At 46.5% G+C, this 19,357-nt stretch overlaps 1 protein-coding gene across 2 annotated transcripts in view; it reads right to left on the reverse strand.

The window, feature by feature from the left end:
* The window catches only part of PAK3 (p21 (RAC1) activated kinase 3), a 77,592-nt gene extending 58,441 nt beyond the window's left edge, over positions 1-19,151 (reverse strand). For both annotated transcript variants that reach the window (XM_074200941.1, XM_074200942.1), the window contains exon 1: positions 19,073-19,151. The gene's annotated coding sequence lies outside the window, so the exon portion shown is untranslated. The remainder of the gene's footprint in view (positions 1-19,072) is intronic.
* Between the last annotated feature and the right edge of the window lie 206 nt (positions 19,152-19,357).

Below are 19,357 nucleotides of genomic sequence, written 5' to 3' on the forward strand. Positions count from 1 at the left end.
TGAGCACACTAGACCCACCCAAGGTTAACATGGGTCCATTCGCCCTGGGTTCACAGGATTTCAAGTAGGGGTGTCTATGCAGATCAGAGATGCAGTGTCTAGTTGAACTTCAGTCATGTAACATTTGAGAAGGAAGCTAGCTAGGACTCTGGAAGTTGCATGACAAGAACCACCCACACCCATACTTGGGCTACACAGGAGTGACCCAGAAGTTCATTAAGGAAGTTGGTGTCTGTGGGGTTGAAATGGATCGGAACTATCTCCAACCTACCCAAAGTATCGCCAGAATATTGCTAAGACTAAGAAGGTAGGACATGATACCTGAACCCCTACACTACCTAGTATCCATGCAGCCTGGACAGGAGCTCACTTGAAGATAGAAACAAATGGCAGCAGAGTCCATCATACAAACACAGAGTTCTCCAAAGAAAAAGGGCCAGGTTGGAAAAGCTAAGCAGGAGGATGAGCATGCTCCCAGCATCTGAGTGGGTTGTGCCAACTTTCCCAAAAGATGTAAAGGAAGATTCCCACATCTACAATGGCAGATCTCAAAAACCCTATGAAGAAACTGCCAGTTAGTAAAACCAAATGCATTGTTCCTACAGAGGGATGGAGGGAGAAAGAACTACTGAATCTGAAGAAAAATCCAATGATCCTGGATGCCATGCCAAAAATTCAAGCTAGCCAGCCAGTGGTTTTCAGTATTAGACATGGGCAGTTAATCCTAACAGTGGTAGGGGATGCCAAGAAGACAGTTTTCATCTCCCCAGTTGAGTGTGTCCCAAGAGGCATCTCCAGAACTGCCCCTTGTCCAAAGACTATAGAGAAGATGGTTGAGGAGATAAACTAAAGGGAAGGTGTTGATATCATTGGATGGCCTCATTATCTTTGGAAAAGCACTGGGAGAAGAGAAGCAATGATACAGCAGTATGTTGGCTTGAAGCAGTGTGTCTGAGGGGCGGCTAGGTGGCGCAGTGGATAAAGCACCGGCCCTGGAGTCAGGAGTACCTGGATTCAAATCCGGTCTCAGACACTTAATAATTACCTAGCTGCGTGGCCTTGGGCAAGCCACTTAACCCCATTTGCCTTGAAAAAAAACTAAAAAAAAGAAGCAGTGTGTCTGAAATGGACTATTGACAAAGGCTATGTAATTGTCCATCAAGATGGCAGCACTGGCTTAAAGCTATGTGCCAAACCTTTGAGACTTAAGTCTTGGTGAGTATTATTGCAAATTTTTAAAGAACTCTTGCTGTTTCTGAAACCCTCAAGGATCTCACTCACGGATAAACTCACTGATGGAGAATCAGGAACATAAGGGGAAGGTAGAGGTCCCTTTGATATAAACTCTCAAATTTTTCCAATATCCTTGTAATGAAAAATATGAACAAGTTTTTAAAGCCCTGGGTTTTAAAAGTCCTCACCCATACCCAGTGTTAGCTTATGAAGATTCAAGCAAGTCCTTTGTCTTTGTGGCCACAATTTACAAGCAATCTTGTACAAGGAGAGTTCTGGTAATCTGAAATAGAATAAGATTTAGTAACAGCAGCAGACCAATGGAAAGCTATTTTGCATCAAGGAGGGGGAGAGATAGAATAGAATAACTTGCCTGTTTATAAAAAAAGTTCCACAAAAACTATTAGACTGCAACTGCCTATGACTGTCATTTAGGGAGAGAGCTGGACTCCACAGTGATGGGAGTGATGGACAGTCAGCCAATTAGATTCTGAAAAGATGATTCACCAGTTGCAAAGAGAGGGTCAAAATTAGATAACTGAAAATGTGACAATTCAGGTGAGAGAGTCAGTGTGCACTGTCATCTCCCTACAGTCAATCTCAGCCTGAAGGAGACCTCATCCATAGCACAGGTAAACTCCAAACCTCTAGACCAGCTCCTTTTCTGCCTGGTGTTTCATTTAGTTGAGTGTAGGATGCCCCAAAAGGCTAAGAGTTTGCCAGACCCAGGCCCAGGTATGGGATTGCAGTATGGGTTTGAGGATGCTGATCTTCAGCCTAGATGAAATATAGACAGAAAGGTAGGTCGAGGACCTGGAACCACCCCGTTGACCACCAGTCCAACTTAGAGTGATGCTGGGGAAGTGGCAAGGAGAACAGCTTTTCTGACTTCCCAGTTTTTAATGTTTCCTTGCTTCTGTGTCAATAGTATGAATACACTATTATTATGTGTGGATGTAACATTACATATGTAATGAAGATATTGAATCACCAAATGAGATCTGTCAAATAAATTCACTGAACACATTGTTGGCATGGATATTATGCAACTGGTCGCATGGGCAATGTATCCAAGATGTTGGCATGGATTGGGATTTTTATCATGATGGTCATAAGATATCTCTCTACAGGTGTTCAAGTACACCTCTAGTGATTTCGCCAGGATTGAAAAATCTTTCACTGAGGGGAAAAGTATCACCTCTACCTGGTCAGGTGATTCTGCACTTTCCTCTTAGGTCAGTGAAAACCAGGTGACTAAACTCAAGCCATTTGAAGTAAAAACAGCTGATTAAGTGTGACTTTCTTATGGCACAATACAAGGGAGACATCGTTCTTTATAGAGGAAGGCACCAGAAATGAATTCCTGAAAAAAATATTCTGTTGCCAAAGATACCGAGATAGTGCCCATCTGGAGCCCTTTACAAAGAGAGGGATGCCGCCACTTCTTGAGGAAGCCCATTCCCCTTGGGCCCAGCTCTCCTTTTGGGGACAGGTTTTCTGAAACCTTTGCAGTTTTCATTCATTGGGTCAAACAGGCCAAAGCTACTCAAGTTGCCACTCAGGGATCATCAAGCTTACCTCTTTACGACTCTACTTCCCTGAAACAAGAGGCATACAGTCCAAGATTATCAGATGAGACTTTTTTGCCCACTCATCCTACCAGACAACATCACCAGAGGCACCTTGGGTTTGCAGTCCTCAAAACCCACCCAGGTCTTTTCCAGAACAACTGTTGTCTAATCAAGTCTCCTCCATCTTGTATTTGTGAAGTAATTCAAAGAAACAAGAGTGAAAATCTCAACCAATATGGACGGTAGGGAAGTTGGGTAGTACCCTGCAACAAGTGTGATGTTTGTGTCTGTATCACAGCTTAATGAATGAATGGACTCAGAGGAAAATGAAGAGACTGGAGGACCACTTCTCCATATTCCAGATTGTTAGGGAGAATGAAGGGCTCCTAAAGAAAATAGTCATGAGACTTCAAATGGAGGAAAATGGATTTGGGGGTGGAAAAAAAAAGACACTTGATTCTTGCCTGGATGTTGAAAGAGTGGGCCAGAATTAGCCAGAGGAGAAACGGAAGGAAAAGTCCAGTTGGATCTGAAGAGAAGAGAGCCACTTGTCTTCCCAGGAATATTACAGTGGAGCCCCAGAAGCTCGCAGGGGAGATCTCCAGGAAGGTGCAGAGAGACAAGAGGAGAATAGTTGGTGAGTCCCTGCTGCTCAGGGGGATAAGGCAGCTATCTGTTGTCTTCCTGAGGCACAGATCCAAAAGCATTACAGAGAAGTACCCAAGACTTAGTCAATTGGAAGAAAGCTACCTACTTAAAGTGATCCACATGGGCTCCCAAACCACCAGAGTCCACGAAGTTAAGGCTTCAGACAGACAACTGAAGGGAAAGTGAAGACACACACAGAAGCCACATTCATACCTTGACATTTGAAACTAAAATCCAGTGATCATTCCCTACCTTTGGGAAATGCCAAAAACAGAAGGGGAAGGGGATTCAGAACTCCTTTTAAAGACAACATTCTAAATTTCAGTTTCCCTATAATAAAGAGTTTATTTCATCTGCATGTGAATGAGCAATTCTTTCTTATCAGACAAAGTTTGAAAAGAGATTGTAGTCCTCCTGCAGGGATGAGGGCATGAGCCAGGTTAATTATGAATTAAATTAGACCAAAATTAAATCAGACCAATACCCAGGTAAGGCAACTAGTGATGGGGATAGTCTGAATATGTGTGTGGGGGGGGGGGGGTCCAAATAACCTACACCTGCAACTAGAAAAGAATGGCACCCTTCTTCCTTAAAACTGCTACCATGTAGTTTACCCAGATAAAAATCTTGGAGTAGCCCAGTCTTCTATGATCAAAGGGGCAGCTAGGTGGTGCAGTGGATAGAGCACCGGCCCTGGAGTCAGGAGGATCTGAATGCAAATCCAGCCTTAGACACTTAATAATTGCCTAGCTATGTGACCTTGGCAAGTTACTTAACCCCACTGCCTTAAAATAAATAAATTAAAAAAATTTTCTTTGATCAAGTGGGCATTTGATGTCCATTATCTCTGATGACCCCAACTCTTAATCTGTGCATTCCTTCCCAAATGTTCTCTCCCTCTAGGCCTCAGTTTCCCTCTCTTTAAAATTGTAGGGTAGAAACCAGTGACAATGAAGTGTCATACTTCCATTCCTTTTCCCCTTTGAGCATTAGTTTCTTTTTTTTTTTAGATTTTTGCAAGGCAAATGGAGTTAAGTGGCTTGCCCAAGGCCACACAGCTAGGCAATTATTAAGTGTCTGAGACCCGATTTGAACCCAGGTACTCCTGACTCCTGGGCCAGTGCTCTATCCACTGCACCACCTAGCCACCCCTGAGCATTAGTTTCTTTATTTGAACAATGGACAAAATTGTCTAAGGGTCCTAATTCCTTCTTTGAGGTTTATTCCTAAAAGCCTACCTCTCTAGGACTCAGTTCCCCTCTCTTTAAATGATCATGTCAGACCTGATAATCCCTTAAGGGTCCTGGTTCCAAATCTGATACCCCAGGATCTTCAGTGTTGTCCTCTCTCTGGACCAGTTTCACTTTTTCTAAACTGACAGCATTAGACCCAGTTGCTTCTTAGGGCCCTGATTCTACCCTGATGGGCTTTAAAGACCAGGCTCCTGCTCTCAACTCCTGTGATCCCTCTCTGGGCCTCCAATTTCTTCATCTGCAGAGTGAGGCAATTTCTCTAAGAGGACTGATTCCATCTTTGAGACCTTCCTAAGTGGCTTCCCCATTTCCTAGCTTGAATTTTCTTCTCTGGAAAATGGCAGGGTTAGCATCCTGCTCTTAAATCCTATATGACCAAGTCCTTTTCTGTCATTGCACCTCAGTTCTCCTCTCTGTAAAATGAAGAAGTTGGACTCAATTGTCTCTGACAAGTGCAATCCTGAGCTCCCCACTCTGGGCCTCAGTGATGGCAGGCTTGGGCCGACCCTCCTCCCCCATAATTGGCTGGACTCAGCTTTGTCGAGAGCCAAGTCTAGGGATTGGCTAGGCTGGTGATGGGAGCACTACAGAGATGCCTGGAGTTTCGGTTGTCCTGACAACCCCTCAGCAGGACCTAACGCATATGCATGCGTGTGTGTGTGTGTGTGTGTGTGTGTGTGTGTGTGTGTGTGTGTGTGATGGGAGTGTGAGAGACAGAGAGAGGAAGAAAGAGGACGGGAGAGAGAGAGAATGGTCTCCATGTGTTTATGTGTCTCAGATGCCAAGAACCACCTAGACTACAGATTATTAGGGACAAGCAGCATGTCCCCTTCCCCAATTCCATGTTCTTCATGGGAAAGAAAGTTCAAGTATGTCATTGTGAGATATGTCATCCAGGCAAGGGCAAGGAGGCATAGGACAACAAAGTATCAGAGCTGGAACCAGGACCCTTGTGGGGCATCACACATTTTACAGAGCGGGGAACTGAGACCCAGTGAGAAGCTTCTTAACCAAGATTAGGTGGTGGAAGAGCCAGAATTGGAAGCCAACAAGCTCCTTTCTCCCCACAAGTAATAATAATTATGTCCTTCATTCTTGAAGAAGATCATGACATCAGGGAGGTGATGCCACGATAAGCACATGAATTTCATTGGAGTGAGGGGTGGTGCCAAGTCACCAGCCTCACTTTCTCTTCCAGAACCATCTGGGTTCAGTGGCCAGACAGGAATCAGGACAATTGGAGATGGCCCTGGATGTGAGGCAATCAGGGTGAAATAACTTGCCCAAGGTCACACAGCTAGTGAGTACAAATGTCTGAGGCTGGATTCGAACTCCCATCCTCCTGACTCCAAGGCCAGTGCTCTGTCCACTGCACCATCTAGCTGCCTGTTCTTTGCTTTCTCACAATCGTCATCCCCACTTGAGAATTCATTAATTGAACTACTGGTCAAAAAAGGGCATGGAGTCTTCCAGAGCTATCCCAAGTTCCCTTGGTCAAGGAAAGAAGCTGAGCCTGAGACAAGCTTAAGGCAAATTTACCTTGACTCTGAGGTTAGGATAATAGTCATGATGGGGAAAATGAACAGGGACTGGCTCCAAGGGGAAAAAGGAAGGGCCATGAAAGAGAGGTCAGAGGTTCCAGGACTCCCAAAGGTGCAGTTAGCAGATGACCTGGTCTCCAGCAGATGAAGCCTAGCCAGCAAGAGATGGGATGAGCTCTTGTGTGATGTCCCTTCCCAGCTCAATGAAACCCTCCAGAGGGACCTTCTCTCAGAGGAGTAGTTTCTGCAGTCCATGGAGCTTCTGGGATTCAGGGACTGATTTACTTGAACAAGGAAAAATTCTTTAATTCCACTGAATTGGACCCAACATTTCTCCCCAGTCTCAACCTTTTCTAAAGAGAGCTCTCCCTTCTATCCTGGCAGCTTCCCCACTAGGCTAGGAAAGCACCTTCCATTTTACCTGGTCCTATCACCCCTGCATATTTTACAAACAGGGAACCTGAGGCCCACAGAAAGGAAGTGACTGATGTCAGTGCTAGAAGGAACATTAGAGGTACTAGAGGTCACTGGGAGTTAAGGAGACTTGAGTTCAAAGTCTGCTTCATACACCAAATGTGACCTCTCCTAGCCTCAGCTTCCTCATCTGTAAAGTAGGAATAATAGCACTTACTTCAGGGGCTTGTAGTCAGGATCAAATAAAAAACATTTAAATCCCTTCACAAACCTAAAACCTATTACTGTTCAAACCTCCATTTTAGAGATGGGAAATGGAAGGCCCAGAGAGGGGAAAAGGACTGACTGGAATCTTAGAGCATCAAAGCTGGACTGGAGTTCCAAAATACGCTAGTTCACCCTTTCCTCATTTTACAGATGGAAAAAGGGAGGCCCAGAGATGGGCAGAAACTTGCCCACAAATCAGTGGTAAATCCAGAAATGGAGCCTGTCTCCAGAGGGCCCAGCCCAGACCTCTTTCCGGGAGGCTCCCAACCTGCCTTTAGCTTCTTAGAGAGATCAAGTAGCTTGCCTAGGGTTGATGGTCAGCTTTCAAAGCCAGGCCCTTCCAGCTCTGCCATCCCAGGATCCAGAACTTTCAGGAATTCATTGCCCACACACACATACAGTACCCTCTGTCTCCCTGTCTCTCTCTCCCCCTCTACTTGCCTCTCTCTCTCTCTCTCTCTCTCTCTCTCTCTCTCTCTCTATCTCTCTCTCTCCTCCCTCTCTCTGAGAAAAGCCTTTCTTCATTGATTCAAAGAAAAGAATTCCCCATCAAAGCAATCCCAGTCCCAAACCTCCTTTACAGGATACACCTCCACACCTCTTTCCTAGCACCCAGTGGGCTGATAGTGGTAAAGGTTTGAGGTCCCAGTGGCCCTCCTTACCTTGGCTAATGGGTCATTGTATGGCCTGGAGCAAATCAGTCCCCCACTTGGAGCCTCAGTTTTCTATTAGATTAAACTAATAGCACTTGTGGCCTCTACCTCAAAAGGTTATGATGAGACTCAAATGAGACAATACATAGTTAAGTGGGGTACCAGGAGAGCTACAGAAAAGTAAGTTACTGGTCCTCCTTCTCCTCTTTCTCCTCCTTCCCTCTTTCTTTCCCCCTCTCCCTTCCTTTCCCCCTCCCCCTTCCTCTCCTCCCCTTCCTTTCTCCCCATTCTCCTCCTCCCCCTCCTCCTCCTCCCCCTCACCCCCTTCCTTTCTCCTCCTCCTCCTCCCCCTCTCTTTCTGCCCCTCCCCCTCCTCTTCCTCCCCATTCTCCTCCCCCTCGGCCTGGATCCCCCAGGTTTGTACTGCCCTCCTTTTGCACTCCTCCCCCAAGCTAAACCCTTCATTTCCTTCCCAGCACAGTCTAGACATCACCTAGGTCAGGAAGTATTCTCTGCAGCTCCCAGATTCAAAGGTTCCTCCTAAATTTTCAGAGTTCTTGGGTTGGCCTTTTTGCCACCATTCTGCCCAAGTCCCCATCAGCCAATTCTCCAAATACCCACTGTAGTAGAACGTTAAGTTTCTTCTAGACAAAGGCAAAACTGGATTTTTTCATCTCACTGGCACCAACTGAATTTAACTCTAATTATTGCCCTAGTCCATGTAATGGCACAGTGAGGCAAAAGCCCAAAGTGACAGAGCATCCAAATGAGTCACAAAAATACTTTGATTCAAGGCCCACTCCAAGTGACAGATCACTTGGCACCATGGGACTCTGCCTCAATTTCTTCCTCTGAATGGCCTAAGGACCCTTGCATCTCTGACGTTCCATGATCCTAAGTCCCTTTCCCCTACCTAGGCCTCAGTTTTCTCATCTATAAAAGAAGGAAGTTAGGCAAGAACAAAAGTGTCAAATTCAACAACAGGTATGCCACTAAATCACTACTAGAACTTTATTAAAATGCAACTGGGGGGTAGCCTTGGATTCAAGAGAACCTGAGTTCAAATCCGGCCTCAGACATTTAATAATTGCCTAGTTGTGTGACCTTGGGCAAGTCACTTAACTCCATTGCCTTGCAAAAGAAAGAAGAGAAAAACTGCAATTGGGAAATGTTTTAACAAAGTACACAATGCCATACAACACAGATAACGTTAGTTTGTGGTTTTCTAAATCAATATGCTTCAGATTTTGATCTTAATAGGCTAGATGATCTCTAAATCTTTCTAGTTCTGCCAGCGTGTATACATTCACTTAGTCAATTATTTGTCCAACAAATATTTCTTAAGTAGCAGCCATGTGCTTCCTAATGGCAGAGTTCTATGGTGTTGGGGGGGAGACAAAGTATAAATCTGAATCTAGGTCCATCAAGAAGGGCAGATGGCACCACCTACAGTGTGCTTAGTGCAATGCTAAGCACTTTTTATAATGGTAGCTTTTGGTCCTCAGAGCAGCCTTGAGAGGTAAATGTTATTCTTCTCATTTTAGAGCTGAGGAAACTGAAGCAGGCAGAGGTGAAGTGACTTGCCCAAAGTCACACATAGTTAGTAAGAGTCTGAGAACACATTTGAATTCAGGCCTGTCAGACTCCAGGTCCAACACTCTATTCACTGAACTACCAACAACCTACCAGCAAGAAAAAGTTCCAATTCATCAACCCATCATTCCAAACTCTCTGAGTTGCCACCACAGCATCTTTCTAATCTTCTGCCATATTATTTTTAAGGACAACATAGCCAAAGTGGACAAGTTCTCATTGAGCTAGAGTGTCTTTGTCAGCTTCAGGGAGTGTGACAAACTTGGTGGAATGTTGGGGGTGGAAGAAGGGGAGATGGGAGGAGAATGGAATAATCAGTTCTGATTTGGACAAGTTGAGGTTTGAAGAGCCTCTGAGACACCCAGTTCAAGACAATGGGACTGGGCAGGCAGCTGTCAAGGTGAGCCAGTTCTGGAAAGAGATGAGAGATTAGAGGTACCAGTACCAATAATTGAGCCCCTGGGAGTTGATCAGGTCACCAAGAAAGAGAATACAAAGTGAGAAGATGACAAGTGGTCCCAGGACCAAGCCTGAGAGAACATTCATGCTTGAGGATTTGGTGGGGGGAAAGAGTCCCAAGATCATGATTCAGCAAAAGATAGACTGGGAAGAGGGCAACCACTGACCCTAGAAGCCAAGAAAGAAGAATCTGGGGGGGGGGCCGCTGGCAAGGGCAAAAGCTACCCCCCACAGAGAAGCCAAGCAAGATGAGGAGAGACCCAAGACCATTGCATTTACCAGCTAAAGTTAACAAGATTGACAATCTTGGAGAAAGCAGATTCAGTTGAGTGGGGCCAGAAGTTCTGATCACAAAGGATGGAGTCAGAGATTTCTACTAGTGTTTGGCACACAGCAGGTGCTTAATAAGAGTTTCCTGACTAATAAATCGATTGGATGATTGATGGAGGAGTAAATAGGCTATGAAGAAGCAGAAGCCTTTCTGGGAGCTTAGATGCTTAATATAGGAGGCCAAAGGTAGAGGGTGCATGAAGATAAAGTAGGGTTTTGAGGATGAGGAGAGTCCAGAGAAGGGAAAGGATAAGCATTCATTGTTTTCCCCACAGTGCATGGCTAAATTAAGGGAATACAAATATAGCCTGAAAGAAAGGTGGCCTTCACCCTAAAGGAGCTTCCATTGTAACGGAGAAAGACAACATGGAAAAGGGATCTGGGTGGGAGGTATAAGGGCCCCCTGGAGATCTTCCAGGCTACTGGGTCTCTGTGGAAAGTCAGAAGAGGAGAGCAAAGAGGAATGACAGAGTGAATATGGTTGGCCTAGGCAATTTCCTTAAAATGGAGTTTCTAGAGGGGTGTAGCAGCATAGGCTTCTAATCCCTACTCCAAGAGAAGCTGGTTTTGGTGGATTGCTTGAGCTCAGGTGTCCTCAGCTACATGGGTTGAGCTGATGAGGCATCTACACTAAGTCTGGCACTAATATGACAAGCCTCTGGAAGTGGGGGGTCATCATCAGGCTGCCCAAGGAGAAGAAAACCAGCCAATTGTTGCGAGTGGGAAAAATCAACACTCCCATGCTGACCAGGCAGTTCACTTCCAGGCTGAGGGAGATGGGGAGACTCGATCTTTTTTTTTTTTTTTAGGTTTTTGCAAGGCAATGGGGTTAAGTGGCTTGCCTAAGGCCACACATCTTTTTTTTTTTAATAAAAGGGAGATTGTAGAATTAACTGACCAATCAAAAGGAGTCACAGGGGTGGAGTGATCTTCCAAGGTTACTGAGATGCAGTGATCTAGGGTGAAAAGTGGGAAGGCAAAAAATGTCCAGAAAGTAGAAAAAGTAGAAAACTGAATCTATGGAGGAATAAAGAAGAGTAGATTTGGGGGGGGGGGGGGTTGCAAGGCAGTTAGGTTAAGAGACTTGCCCATGGTCACATAGCTAGGTAATTTTAAGTGTCTCAGGTCCTACTGACTCCAGGGTCGGTGCTCTATCCACTGCGCCACCTAGCTGTCCCAAGTGAGCAGATTTATAGGCAACTAGAAAGGAAGCAGGCAAGAGAGTTAAAAAACAAGAAAGGGAGTGTCTGAGGGAGCAAACTCCCAGAGCAGATGGATAGGGATGGGTTCAAGGTCACAATTAGAGGCCCTGGCCTTGAATAGGAGATGATAAAGAAGTGTTGTAAGATGGGGAGAAGTAAACAGCAAGGATCATGGCCAATGTCCTCTATTTTGTTCTAGTAAAATATGAAGTTCTTTGCTGAGAGGGAGGGGGGAGAGGAAGGGTGTGGAAAAACTTGAGAAAAAAAGAGTAAATCTGGAAGATGCACTGCAGGAAACATAATACAGTGTTCATAATGGAAGGAGAAAAGGACTCCATTTTTTTAAAGGATGGAGGAATTCTAAAAGAATCAGAAACTATAGACCAGTCAGATTGACTTCCATTACCTGCAAAATTCTAGAACACTCCTCTGAGCATTTAGAAGAGCCAGCCTGGCTTCATCAAGAACAGGTTATATAACCACCCTTGGATCTAGAAATACCACTACTACATCTGTATCCCAAAGAGATCATTAAAAGAGAAAAGACCCACATGTACAAAAATATTCAAAGCAGCTCTTTTTGTAGTGGCAAAGAACCAGAAACTGAAGGGACATGCAACAATGGAGAATGGCTGAAAAAGCTGTGGTATGGGAACGTGAGAGTATTGGTGTTCTATAAGAACTCATAAGCAGGCAGATTTCAGGAAAACCTGGGAAGATTTACGTGAACTGATGCTGAGTGAAGTGAGCAGAACCAAAACCTCGTACAGCAACTGCAACGTTGTGTGATCATCAACTAGGATGGACTCAGTTCTTCTTAGCAGTTCAGTGATGGAGGACAATCCTAAAGACTTGTGATAGAAAATGCCATTTGCATCCAGAGGAAAAAACTGTGGAATCTGAATGCAGACCAAAGCAGACTATGTTTACTTTTTAAAACTGCTTTTATGTTTTTTTCTTTTTTTCCTCCCTAAGTTTGAAGTCTTCTTTCACACATGTGTACAAATACAACCTATATCAGATTGTTCACTGCCATGATGTGGAACTCAACAGCTTGCAAAAGGATGAATATCAAAAACTGTATTTGCATGTAATTAGAAAAAATTTTTTTAAAAAGAATAGGTTATGCCAAACTAACCTGTCTTTGAAGACAGGGTTTCTAGTCTGAAAGATTTGGGTAACACTGCAGACACAATACACCTAGTTTTAGCCAAATATTTGACAAAGTTTCTTATCCTGTACACAGGATAAAGATGGTGAAATGTGGGCTAGAGGACTGTACAGTTAGTACAAAGAAAGACCAAGACCAAGACACAGAGAGCAGTTACAAAGACAATATCCTAATAATGTCTGAGGTCATACCTTTGTATCAGGCCACATCTGAAATCCTGTGTTCAGGTACGAGTACCAAATTGCAGGAAAGACAAACAGTAGAGGATGAACAGAATACTGAGAAAATTGGAGAGCACACCACAAAAAGAGAAGTTGGAAGAAGATGGGATGTTTTAGCTTGGAAAAAAAGAAGACTGAAGGGAGACATGAGAGCTAGATTTTAGTTATTTTATTTAACATTTTTGAGGGTTTTTTTGCAAGGCAAGGGGGTTAAGTGACTTGCCCAAGGTCACACAGCTAGGTAATTATTAAGTATCTGAGACCATTTTGAACTCAGGTTCTCCTGACTTAAGGGTCGGTGTTCTATCCACTGCGCCACCTTGCTGCCCCTAGCTAGAGGTTTTTAAGGAAAGGCTGTTAAGGATACTATTGGTCACAAATGGTTTGGCCAAAACCACTGGAACAATTGGAAAGCAATCTGGGAGACTAAGCATAGTCCGACATTAGAGAAACTCCAAATGGGTACATGACAGATATAAGCAGATTACAAGAGAAAGGAAGAAATTATAAGATCTATGGCTTGGGGAATAGTCCATGATCAAACAAAAGATAGAGATCACAGAAAGTGAAATGGGCAGCTTTGATTACAAAAAAATTTCAGTGTTTCACACAAGCAAAAATCATTGCACCTAAAACTAGAAGGGAAGCAGGTAAATGAAGGGGAGGAAGTCTCTGTAGCAAATTTCTCTGATAAAGTACCATTTCTAAGACATAAGGAATTTAATCAAATTTATAAGAATAAGTCATTTCCCCAATTGAGAAATGGTCAAAAGATATGAACAGGCAGTTTTCAAAAGAAGAAATTCACACTACCAATGACCATAGGAAACAATGTTCCAGATCATTAATAATTAGAGAAATACAAATTAAAACAACTGTTGAGGTTCCAACAACTCAATCAACAGGCAAAGGTGACAAAAGGGGAAAATGACTAAAATAGAATGGGTACATCAAATTCACTGTTGGTGGAGTCATTCTAGAAAACAATTTGGAATTATGTCCCTAAGGTTATTCAACTGTATATGCCCTTTAACAAGGTAATAATTACAAGACCTATATGCCTCAAAGAGCTCAAAGAAAAAAGATAAGTATTCATATGTCCAAAATGGTTTATGGTCACTCTTTTCATAATGGAAAATAGGAAACTAAGGAGGTGATCATCAATTGGGGTATAACTGAAATTCTGGAACATGTATGTGATGGAATGTTATTGGGCTGATGAAGGGATGGTTTCAGAGAAACCTGGGAAGACTTGTATGAATTCATGCAAAATGAAGTCAGCAGAACCAGAGAACAATTTCGACAATAATAACATGGTCAAAACAAACAACTTTGGAAATACTTAGGAACCCTAATCAACAAGGACCAAGCACAGTTCCTGAAGGCTCCAGCTGAAGCTAGAGAGGTGACCAAACTCAGGGTGATTGAGACCTTCTTTGTTAGACAAGGACAATGCAAGAATTTGCTGTGCTTGAAGTTTCAAGGGTTCGATTTGTCTTTTGGTTTTGCTTTTGTTTTTTTACCAGTAGGAGTGGAAGAAAGTAAAAAGATGGATTTGTGTTCATTGAAAAACATTTCTTTCTCCAAAGAAGAGAAGGGTAGGACTAACAGATTTAAGAGCTTCCTTCCGATTTGGGAGATTCTGGGACTTAGCTAAAGTCACATGGCTAATAAGCATTGGAATTGGAATTTGAACCCAAGTCTACTTCTACCTTCAGGGCCAATGCACTTTCAGTCTGGGTTAAGCTACTTTATTTATATTACACACACCTAGCCTGGACAGTAGGGGATGCAGAGTTGCATCAGCCCAAAGGGATTCTGCTCTACCCAACCACACAGAAGCCTAAATATGAGGAGTAGCCAGATTCAGGCCTCCCTTCCCCGCCCCCCCCCAGCCCCCAGGCAGGGCCTCCATTCTAGTGATAATCAACAGCACTGCCACAGGGCCTCGTAGGACAATTAGAAACCAGGGGGGCTGGGGGGGGGAGGGGCTGGGCAGCCAGAACCGAGCAGATGGCGGTCTTAGCATAAGAATACAGCTAGCAGGGAGCCCCCAGTTCAGGCTCCCCTAGGGCCCCTCCCCTTCCCACACTGGCTCCGTCGGCCACCTGCTGAACTAGGCTTTCTTAGACCCATGGAGCTCATCAATTTTTCATTCCAGCCAAAAGAACTGTCTCCTTTCTCCCCAGCTAAGACAGTGAAGATACCCCAAGCAGCCCCTAGAATTGTTCAGATGATCAAGAATAATGATATCAGCCTCAATCTCCAAAGGATCAAAGTATCCTAGGATTAGAGTTGCCCCCCCCATTTTATAGAGAGGGAAACTGAGGTCCAGAATTTGGAATCAGAGAATGTTAGAACTAGGAAGGACTAGAAAGTCAACCTAATACAAGGTTCACTCCTCCCTAACAAAACAGACACACACACACACACACACACTCTTTGTGGAAAGGGAAAAGGGACTGAAGATCACAGAATGCTCTCAGAGACCATCTTCTTTACTAGAACTGCCCATTTTATAAATGAGCAAACTGAGGCATCAAGAGGACAGTCCCTAAATCGAAACCAGGCCTATGGAACCTTTCTCCAGGGCTCTTCACAACTCTAGCCTCCCAGATAGGGATGGGGACAACAGCAATAACAACACCGCATCCTTGGAAGGATGCATCAGATCCTCCCCCCTCCCAGTTCTTATTCAGGGTCTCCCATCACTTCTTTCTCCCAATGTACCGAAGGCCTTCCCCTAGGTCTTCTGACATTTGGTAAAGAAACAAAGAGAGTTCTCTGGCACTTTCAAGTTTACAAAGCACTTTTCTCCCATCAACCTTGTGGAAGAGGCAGTACAAGGATTATACCCATTTCCCAGAAGATAAAAATAAGGCTGAAAAGAGAAGGCACTTGCTCAGGATGAAATAGTTAATGAGTGTTGAAGTCAAGGGAAGAAAGCTGAGGGTCTGCCTCTCTGGCAGGTTGTGCTGGGAAAAGTCCAGGTAAGAAGAGGGTAAGGGGGGAAAAGTATTTACCCAAGGTAACCTAGCAGGCGAGAATCACAGGCAGGAGCAGCCCTGCTGCTTGTCCTCCCCCTCCCCCATCATCACCAACCTAATTCATTGGGACCTTCATCATCTCTCACCTGAAAGACGTTTAAGGTCTCCGGGTTCATCTTTCTCCTGTATAAGCTGTCTTAGTTACCTTCCTCAAATCCTGGTCTATTCACACCCTTCCTTCTATGACTTATTATTGCCCACTGGATAGTCTGCACTCCTCTGCATGCTTCCAGCCTCCTTCTCCAGCCTTCTCTCCCAAGGTTCCCCAACATCAAGTTAAAGCCTAGCTAAGTTGGATCAATGCTCAACCACCCCAGCTCTTTTCTACCTGGTGACCTCCCTCCCCAGCAGAAGCAACCGCTGGCCTCTTCCAAAGTCCTTAGAAGTAGGTCTCTTACATGTAATCTGCTTTGGGACAGAACTAGCTTGGTCACTGTCTTATCTCCCCCCCACCCCTAAGATTTCCTGTGGAAGGAACCCAGTCTCTAGAATTGAGGTTGGAACTCTGTAGGCATGGAAAAGTTGAAATTGAGGAACAAGTGAGTGACAATGAGTGAGGGAGTGAGTGAATGAATGAATGAGGGAGTGGATGAATGAGTTTATAAGTCCGTGAATAAATGAATGAGAGAGGGAATGAGTGAATGAAAGAACAAATGCCTAAGTGAATGAATGAAGAAGGAGTAAGTGGATGAGTAAATGAATGAGTGAGCAAGTGAGTGAATTAGTAAATGAATGAGTGAGTGGGTGACTCAAAGCAGGAGTCCTTTGTGGCTCCATCAGAGCTGTCCAGAGGTAGGTGGGTTAGGGTTCCCAGTTCCGGAGCCATTAACTCCCAACTTGTGGTTTGGCTGAGCCCTCAGTTCGCCAAGCCTGGGCCCTCAATGGCTCAGAGCTGAGACACCAGCAGGGCTTCCTCCCTGGTCTTCAGGGAGCCCTCAAAAGGGATGATCCTCAAGTGTCATCATTCTCCAACCATCATTCTGAGGCTAGAAATAGCTCCAAGCCAGGCCAAATGTTGTCTTCAATCCCCAAACAAGCAGCTTCTTTTCCTAAGAACAGCCTCCTCCTTCAGCCTGGGATCTCCTAGAGAGGAGACCCTGGAACTACCAAAGGGAATGGTCTTTAGAATATTTAGAGCTGGAAGAAAGCTTAGAAATCATTCAATGTAATAGAAAGGGGAACTGAAGCCTGGAGAGGGCAAGAGAACTGAATCCAGCTCCTAATTTTATAACTGAGGAACTGTGGGAGGTGTGGAAGCTTTGTGGGTTTGAGATGGTTCTTATGGAAGAATGAAACTATGTGTCTGCCTTCCTCTTCCTGGGCCTCAGTTTCCTTGTAAGTACTAAGTCAAATGAAGAGTTGCAATGCACTGAAAAGGACAAGGGAAATCATAGCCCTGATAAATCTTTTCCCACCACTATTCCACACATGGCTGGAGGCAGAAGGTGATCAAGAGCATTAATACTTCCATTTTATAGAAAAGAAACCTGAGGTCCCCAAAGGCCAACAAATACCAAAGGCACCATTTGAACTCAGACCTTCCATCTTGAAGATCAACAACTTTGCCGATATCTCATGTTGCCCACAGCTAGATATGGGTAAATTTCCCACCCTTGCAGTAACCTACAAATCTATGTTCATGAAACTATGTGGGTCCTCAGAGAGCAAACCCAACCTTCTTATTTAAAAAGGTCGGGGGGGAGAAATTTTTCATTCTAGAAGGACAGAGATTCTTAGCCGAAGTGGCCCAATGAGTCAGTGGCTGAAGTCGGTCTGGACCCCAGGTGTTCTGACTCATCCACTCAGTGACTCAGAAGTCAAGGAGTCCACCAAGCCTGCCTCCGCCCCACCCCCAGCACTTCATAAGGAGACAGTGAGGCAACTAGACTTGGAAGTCAGGTCTCCTACCACCCAATCAAGTCACTCAGCCCAGTTTAACTGGTGGGATGGTCCGGGGAAAATGGAGAGAGAGAACTGCTTTTGGAATCAGAACCATAGATCTTTAAATGAGCTGTGTGACCTTGGACAAGTCATATGATCCTTTGAACCCTTTCCCTCTTCACCAGTTGGACTAAATACATGGTGCACAGAGCAAGGCTCTCAGAGTATCACACCCACACGGGCCTTCCCAAACCAAGGAGCCCTGAGAACTCAGTCTCCCCGGGACTGGAAGTTCGTCCTGAGATACCTAAACTGGACCTGCCTAAGATGTCAAGCACATGTGGATGCTAGTGGACAAAAGGACCAGAAAAATGGAGCCATAGATAGGAAGCTGAACAGAACCTGGGGGATGAACTGCCCCCCCCCCAGAATCCCAGAGCTGGGAGGGACCTCCAAGTCAGAACTCACAAGAGCCGACTTCAGATGTCTGAGTTGTTCTCTGAACCCCACTTCTCCCATCTGGAGTCCTGGGATCTGCTCAGGGGATCTGGAGACAGAGCAGTACCCAAGTCACCCAATCTCTCGACCCCTGGAGCTTCCAAGGAGGGTGCTGGCTGGACTGTTCCAGTCCCTTCCAGATCTACCCCCTACCCCTAGTTCTGCTGCCTGGGGCTAAGCAGAGGCAGTGGAGTGGAAGGGTCAAAGGCCAGCCAGAGGGAAGTCAAGTGAAGGCCACAGCCCTTGCACAAAGGTGGGAAGGGGCAGAGTCAGCATTCAAACTCAGCTCTTCTGACCCCCAGTCCAGGAGGGCGGGCTTTCGGAGCCATTTCCAGCCCGGTCCCCATAGCAGCCCTTCCAGTCCTCGAAGCCCCCGATTCATCCCCAGGAGAGCAGATGTGTCCGGGTCCAGCCCCCAGCCTTGGCTGGCCTGGCCTCCGGGCCCCTCCTCATGCCGATCGCCCTGCCCTGGAGCCTCTCCAGCTAAGCCGGCGGCGCCCTCCTCAATGGGGCGGCCAGGAGGGGACCCGAGATGCCAGAGAATCAGTGGCTCAGGGCAGGCCCCCCCAATGTTCTGGACTCTGCCTCTGTTGAGCGCAGGGACCCCCTTTCCCCGCGAGCCTGCAGGCCCAGGCTCCCCTCCCCTTGTTGGTGGATGTCCTCCCCGCCAGCGAGGCCAGATGGGAAGAGTTCGGGGGGGGGGGAGAGGCTGGGGCAGCCCAGCTCCGGGGGGCTGGGGGTGCCCTCCGTTGGGGGTGTCGGGGTTCCCTCCCGCCCGGCTCAGCCCCACGCACACCCAGACACACAAAGGCAGGCCGGCAGCCTCAGCCCCGGCCGGCGGCCACCCGTCCGCGGTGACAAAGACAGCCGGGCGGCCCCCGGCCTGCCCCCCCCCCGACTCTGCGGGACCGCAGCCGGCCGGCTGGGTCCGTGTTGGGGGGGGGGAACAAAGCCGGGAGCGGCCACACGTCCCCCCACGCCCATCCCTCCCCCGTCCCCGCAGCAGCCCCGGCGCTCTCCCCATCCCCCCCCCCCCCGACGGCCAAGGTCGCGGGCGGCCCGCCCCCGGCCGGCCCCGGGCGCCCCTGACCTGCCGCCGCCGCCGCTGTGGCCGGGCCTCGGCTATCCGTCCGGCCCCGGGCCGCTCCTCGGGTCCCCAGGGGCAGTGCCCGGAGCTGGCTGCGCTCGGCAGGGGCAGCAGCAGCAGCAGCAGCAGCAGCAGCAGCAGGAGGAGGAGGAGGAGGAGGAGGAGGAGGAGGAGGAGGAGGAGGAGGAGGCTGCTCGGGGACCGAGGGGAGGGGACCGCGGGGAGGGGGAGAGCAGCAGGAGGAGGAGAGGAGAGCAGAAGGGGGGAGGAGTGAGTGGCGGGGAGGCG

The sequence above is a fragment of the Macrotis lagotis genome, chromosome X (genome assembly GCF_037893015.1).
Source record: "Macrotis lagotis isolate mMagLag1 chromosome X, bilby.v1.9.chrom.fasta, whole genome shotgun sequence".
Lineage (NCBI taxonomy): Eukaryota > Metazoa > Chordata > Mammalia > Peramelemorphia > Peramelidae > Macrotis > Macrotis lagotis.